This window comes from Elephantulus edwardii, unplaced genomic scaffold (assembly GCF_000299155.1).
Source record: "Elephantulus edwardii isolate Elephantulus edwardi_28Jun2011 unplaced genomic scaffold, EleEdw1.0 scaffold00034, whole genome shotgun sequence".
NCBI lineage: Eukaryota > Metazoa > Chordata > Mammalia > Macroscelidea > Macroscelididae > Elephantulus > Elephantulus edwardii.
This window is the reverse complement of record NW_006399784.1, coordinates 1-6,182: the sequence shown is the minus strand read 5'-3', so window position 1 is coordinate 6,182 and position 6,182 is coordinate 1. Positions and strand designations below refer to the sequence as shown.

The following is a 6,182-nucleotide window of genomic DNA, read 5'->3' as shown; positions in this document are numbered from 1 at the left end:
GTTTTTGGATAATCTTCAGTAGAATCTTGCTTGCATGTGAAATCAATGATATTGTTCTATAGTTTCCACACTCTGTTGGGTCACCGTTCTTTGGAGTGGGAACAAATATAGATCTCTTCCAGTCAGTTGGCCAAGTGGTTGTTCTCCAGATTTCTTGGCACAGCTTGATGAGCTCATCCAGGGCAGCATTTGTGAGCTGAAATATGTCAGTTAGTATGCCATCTATTCCTGGTTCCCAGAAAAAGTTTTGTGATAAAATGAAATTGGTTTATTAAGGAACAAGCCACCAGGGGAGAGCAGGATTCACCCACCTTACCTCTGAGCAAGTAGCCTCTTTTCCCATTGGTCCTACCTTGGAACATACAGAGAGGCTGTCCAAGCCCACTGCCCCATGGACGTGCCTGATGAGGAAATTCCCGTTGGTCTGCAAAGGGCTGTTTGGTTCACAGATGGCAGTTACAGTATAGGTAGACAACAATTTATATATATATATATATATATATATATATATATACATATATATACTAGTTTATTTATAAAATTTGAATACAAATGCCATAATGGCTGCCCATGGTGGACAGTGTTTGGTGGAGCTCCCAGTTTTAAGACAGGTTTGGAAGCAGGAGGGGCATCCACTTCCTAAACCACATGCCTCTGGAAACTCTATGAACTTGGGGAAATGATAGTTACAGAATAGCTTCAGGTCTTTTGTTTATAGAGTTGCTATGAGTCATGCACAACTCAACAACAACCAACACCAATCATGTTGACTATAGAGTAATTATCTGATAGAGAATTGAAATGGGCAATTGAAGTATTTGCTATCTAAAACAGGGGTAAACATGGGTATGAAGAGTTAGCTCTCATACCTTCAAGAATATGTGTCACACTCAACATGAAAAAGGCTATCAGGGTTCATCACTAAATAGATTTCTACATTTCTCAGCAATATCTGGAGAAGAGAAAATAGTGGAAGATGCTGGTGTTGCTATACAATTCTTCCCACATCACTTGCTAATGCTTTCTTCTTGATATCCCAAGTCCAGGAATGCAGCCACAGATACCAGAAGCAAGAGTGATTCCAGAGCAAACAACTGTAACATTATCCTTAAATTTGTATGCAGGAATTTTCAAGGGTCTGATGGAATAAATTGCATCTTCATCACATCTTGCAAAAGCAGGGTTAACAGTGAATATGACTGTCCTGCTTAGTGGCCGAGATAGGTCACTGGAGTTGTACATATGCAACCCTACCAAACATGAGTAGGAATGGGAGAAAGGGGAAGCACTTGCCAGGATGGTCTTGCTTTCTGCAATATGAACTGGCACAGTACTTGAAACTGAAATCTCCTCCCAAGGTGGAAACGTTTGAGTAAAAATAAATGACAAATGGGAGGAAGGAGAAATATAGCTGAGGTTAAAGGAAAAAAATAAATGGGTCATACAGTGATGGAAATCTACCATTATATTAATACCTTGAGAGAGACTCAGCAAGGGGTAACTTTCTCCAATTAAACACCAGTGATTAGAAAAGTGATGCCACCACACACCTAATTGTTTAAGATGAAATATGTTAAAGTTTATGTGTTTATTTGGATGTGCTTGACAGATACTGATGCTACATCTATGCTGTAATAAGAAGATATGTTTTAAAAAACATATACTAAGTTGTATAATGTCAAGATATATTGTAAAAAAGGAATGTGAAGGACCTGCCATGTTAAGCTATATGGTAAAAACTATTAAGGTTTTTATTGACTTTACTGTAAGTAGTATGCTATAAAAGTGAATACTGAATTTTATAATAATGGGTTATATTGTATTTAGAATATTAATGCAATCTCTCGTTCAGCTAGTACTTGGTTGTTGTTAGCATCTGCCATTGAGTGAGTCGTTCATTCGTGACTCATAACAGTCCTATCTACAACAGATCTGAACCCTGGTCTATTCTGATAAAACCTTATTGTCTCTGGCACACCCAAACCCATGACCCCAATCACTGAATCAATTAATCTTATTGACAGTCTTCTTTTGTGCTGTCCCTCCACCCTACCATGCATGATATCGCTTTCTAAGGACTGGTGCCCCCTTGCAACTTGCCCTGAGTATGTCAAATGGAGCTTCAGAATCCTTGCCTCCAAGAAGCATCCTGATTTTACCCTCCCCAGGACGAACCTGTTTGTTCTCCTCACAGTTCTTTCTATTTTCAATACTCTTCTCCAGCACCACAACTCAAAAGTATCTTGTTCTCATTTTCCCCCCTGTGTGGTACTTGTATTTTTCTATCTGGGATGTGAACAGTACCAACATGGTTTCTGAAAACCAGTTGCACTGAAACATTCCAGTAAACCAGCAACACAGAGGAGCTGGTGGACATCGAGAGACAGGGTGTGATGAGTCCAGAATCCAGAACAGCTTCCCCTGAGGGACTTCTGGTCCAAGTCCACAACCCATAGGTGCTCTAGGTAGGGTGGAGTGGGACCATGCAGTGCAGACTGGCAGTAAGGACAAGAAGGACCAGTCACGATGGGGGTTTGGTGCTGAGCATGATTTTATGAGCTTCTGGGCTCACACTTTCTGTTGTTGCTTGATGAAGTTGATCAGCCCATTGGTGGAAGAATCATGAGAGGTCACTGGGTTGTTGCCCTCAAATTCAGGTTCAATTTTCTTAGCCAGCTGCTTGCCTAGCTCCACTCCCCACTGGTCAAAGCTGTTGATGTCCCACATGACTCCCTGAATGAAGATCTTATGCTCATACATGGCAATCAAGGCTCCAAGAATAAATGGTGTAAGCTTGGTGAACACAATAGAATTGGTTGGGTGATTTCCTTCAAAGACCTTGTGTGGCAGCAGCTTTTCCAATTCCTCTGGTCTTTTTTCCTGTCACCTGGAGCTCCTTCTGGGACTCTTCTTTTGTCTTCCCCTTCATCAGGGCCTCAGTCTCAGCTAAGAAGTTGGCCAGAAGGATCTTGTGAGGCAACCCATTCCACTTAGGGTCCTGGGTCTGGTCCGGGATAAGGAAGTCACAAGGTATCATGCTGGTGCCTTGGTGGATAAGCTGGTAGGAGGCATGCTGGCCATTGGTCCCTGGCTCCCCCCACAAGATGGGGCCCATCTGGTGGTCCACACGGATGCCGGACTTGGTAATGTACTTCCCATTTGATTCCATGTCAACCCTGCTGGAAGTAGGCAGCAAAGCGGTGGAGGTACTGGTCATAGGGCAGCAGAGCCTGAGTCTCACAGCTGAAGCAGCTGATGTACCAGATTCCCAGCACAGCCAGCAGGACAGGGGCACTCATCTCGAGGGGCGCAGTGCGGAAGTGCTGGTCCATCCAGTGTGCCCCTGACAGCAGCTGCTCAAAGTTGTCAAAGCTTATGTGCAGCACAATGGAGAGTCCAATGGCTGACCACAGCAAGTACCATCCTCCTACCCAATCCCAGAACTCAAACATGTTTTGATGGTCAATTCCAAACTCGTTCACTTTGGTCGTGTTGGCAGACAGGGCAGCAGTGTGCTTTGTCACGGCAGAAGTTCCTTTGCTGACATGAGGAACCACTCCTTTGCCCTCTCTGCATTGGTGATGGTCTCCTGGGTCGTAAAAGTCTTGGAGGCAATGATGAGCGGGGAAGATTCAGGGCTCAGTGAGGCCAGAGTTTTTTTAGCAATGTAGGTTCCATCAATGTTGGAGACAAACCAGACTCGGGGACCACCTGCAGAGTATGGCTTGAGGGCTTCAGTCACCATGAGGGGGTCCCAGGTCAGAGCCCCCGATACCTATGTTGATCATATCTGTAATGGGCTTTCCTGTGTACCCCTTCCATTCACTACTTGGGACACGTAGGCAGAAAGACTTCATCTTGTCTGACACCCTGTTGATCTCAGGCATCACATCCTTGGTGTCCACCACAATGGGAGTGTTCGACTGGTTCTGTAGGGCTATGTACAGCACAGCTCAGTCTTCAGTGAAGTTATCTTCTCTCCATTGAACATGTGTTCCTGGGCGGCCTCCACACCCCTGGACTTGGTCAGGTCCACCAGCATCTGCATCACTTCCTCTGTCACCAGGTTCTTGGAGTAATCCAGTAGAATCTGTCCATGGTTGGTGTTGAGCATCAAGCTGAAGCGGTTGAAGCGCTTCCTGTCTGAGTCAAAGAGGTGGTGCAGGCTAAGCTCGAAGCTGCACTCGTGGTGCCACTGCTGCAGTCTCTGGAATTGTGGGTTGCGAGTAAGCGCTACCATGGCAGGAGAGGCTGGGTACCCTATTCTTCTTCTATCACCCCTAATCATTGTCCAGCTTTCTGTTGCATAACAAGTAATTGTGGAGACCATGGCCTGGATTAGTCACACCTTAGTCTCCAAACTGACATCATTGCTCTTCAGTACTCTGGAAATGTCTCTGACTGCAGACATTCCCCATGTAATTAATCTTTTTCTTTTCTGGCTGCTGAGACCAAGAGTGTTGATTGTATTGAAGGGATTGAGGTTGAGACTGTTAACAGTTTGAGCAGAGAAGATTTGCTGGTTTGAAGAGCAGACAGTCTTGTCAACCTGGCTCCCTCTGGTGACTAGGATTAAGTGAAGGGAACAGCTTGTCTGGAATGTAGGAAGAAGTGTGGAATCCTGACTTTGTGGCTAATGCCCATTTGGACCAACCACAGAGGGTTAGGAATGAGTTGACCCAATCCCAGAGGAACATGGTTCGAATCCACCAGACGCTCTGCCGGAGAAGGAGGCGCAATATCCTCCTGTACCAGTCAGATCTGATTTGACGGTACACGTACACAAAATAAAAATAAAATAAAAAAAAAAACAACCAAAATTATAAAAAAAAAGGAATGAGTTGACCAGAACCCAATGAGATCAAGAGACCATGTTTCATTCTATAAACTAGTATTAATTGCTACAACCTGATGACTTGCTCTGAAATGGATTTGTTTATAGATACAGATGTTCAAGAGTCTAATGGAAACACAAAATTTTTCATAGAAAGGAATATATTTCTTTCCTCAGAGTACTGATTTGGTAGGGATAGGCAAACTTGAAATTGAGTATCTAAAATAAGGATATTAAGCATGAAGCAGCTGTCTTAAACACTCTCAAGGATTTAGTTCTTATTAAACTGGTTGTAAGGGGTAAGTGAATGTTTAAGTTACGAAAGTTAATGGCTAGAAAAGCCAGAGAGTAGTGTGTGGTGGTAGAATTTTATTGTAAAACATTTCTTTCCTAGACATTGATTAACTATTTCTTTTCTTTTTTTTTTATTATTTTTGTGTGCGTGTACCGTCGAATCAGATCTGACTGATACAGGAGGAGATTATCCCTCCTTCCACGGCAGAGCATCTGGTGGATTCGAACCGTGCACCTCTGGGATTGTAGTTGCAGCTCCTTGCCACTAGGCCACCAGAGCTCCCCTATTTCTTTTGTGTTGAAGAACTTATTGTATTAAAGACATGGAATTAGAGTGAGATAGAAACCCCACTCCACTAGAATTTTACTTAAGTTGGTGGGAGCTCAATGCTAGATCTCTTTTGGAAGCCTTGGTATTCTGGGGCACAGCATCAAGCTTTGCCTGGGCCCTCATTCACCAGTCTCTGTAACACTGGCTTGCATCATTCATAGTTGTGTGAGTCATTCCCCTGATGGGTTTCAGTCTCTGTGACACCTTCTAGGAAACCACCAAACCCAAGGGACATAGGGGAGTGGGGGAACTAAATGAAAGAGCAAAAACTGACATTGGAAATCACAGGGTAATGTCATAGACAAACATTTGGGACATTGTTGACTTCTTCCTTTTTGTAACTCGTCTGTTACAATCTTAACAGATTGAATTGTGAATGCACAAGCATTTTAGAACTATCACTGAAAAAAAAATGTCCAAAAGTCTTACGTACCACTTGGTGGTATAAGGATTTTGAGAAATTTAAGTCATCTAAATACTTCAGGAAGAGTGTAAACGGTCATTACAAGGACAGAAAAGAAAGAAAAGGCCAAAATGGATGTCAGAAGAAACTCTGAAGATTGCACTGGAGCGTAGAGAAGCCAAAGCACAAGGAAGAATTCAAGATAGTAAAGAGCTGAACAGAAGATTCCAAAAGGCTGCTCGGAATGACAAAGCAAAATACTACAATGAAATGTGCGAGGAGCTAGAGTCAGAAAATCAAAAGGGCCGGACTCGCTCAGC

General features: G+C 43.4%; 1 pseudogene; it reads right to left on the bottom strand.

The window, feature by feature from the left end:
- Positions 1–2,568: 2,568 nt before the first annotated feature.
- On the bottom strand, positions 2,569–4,240 carry LOC102845252 (annotated as a pseudogene).
- Positions 4,241–6,182: the final 1,942 nt, after the last annotated feature.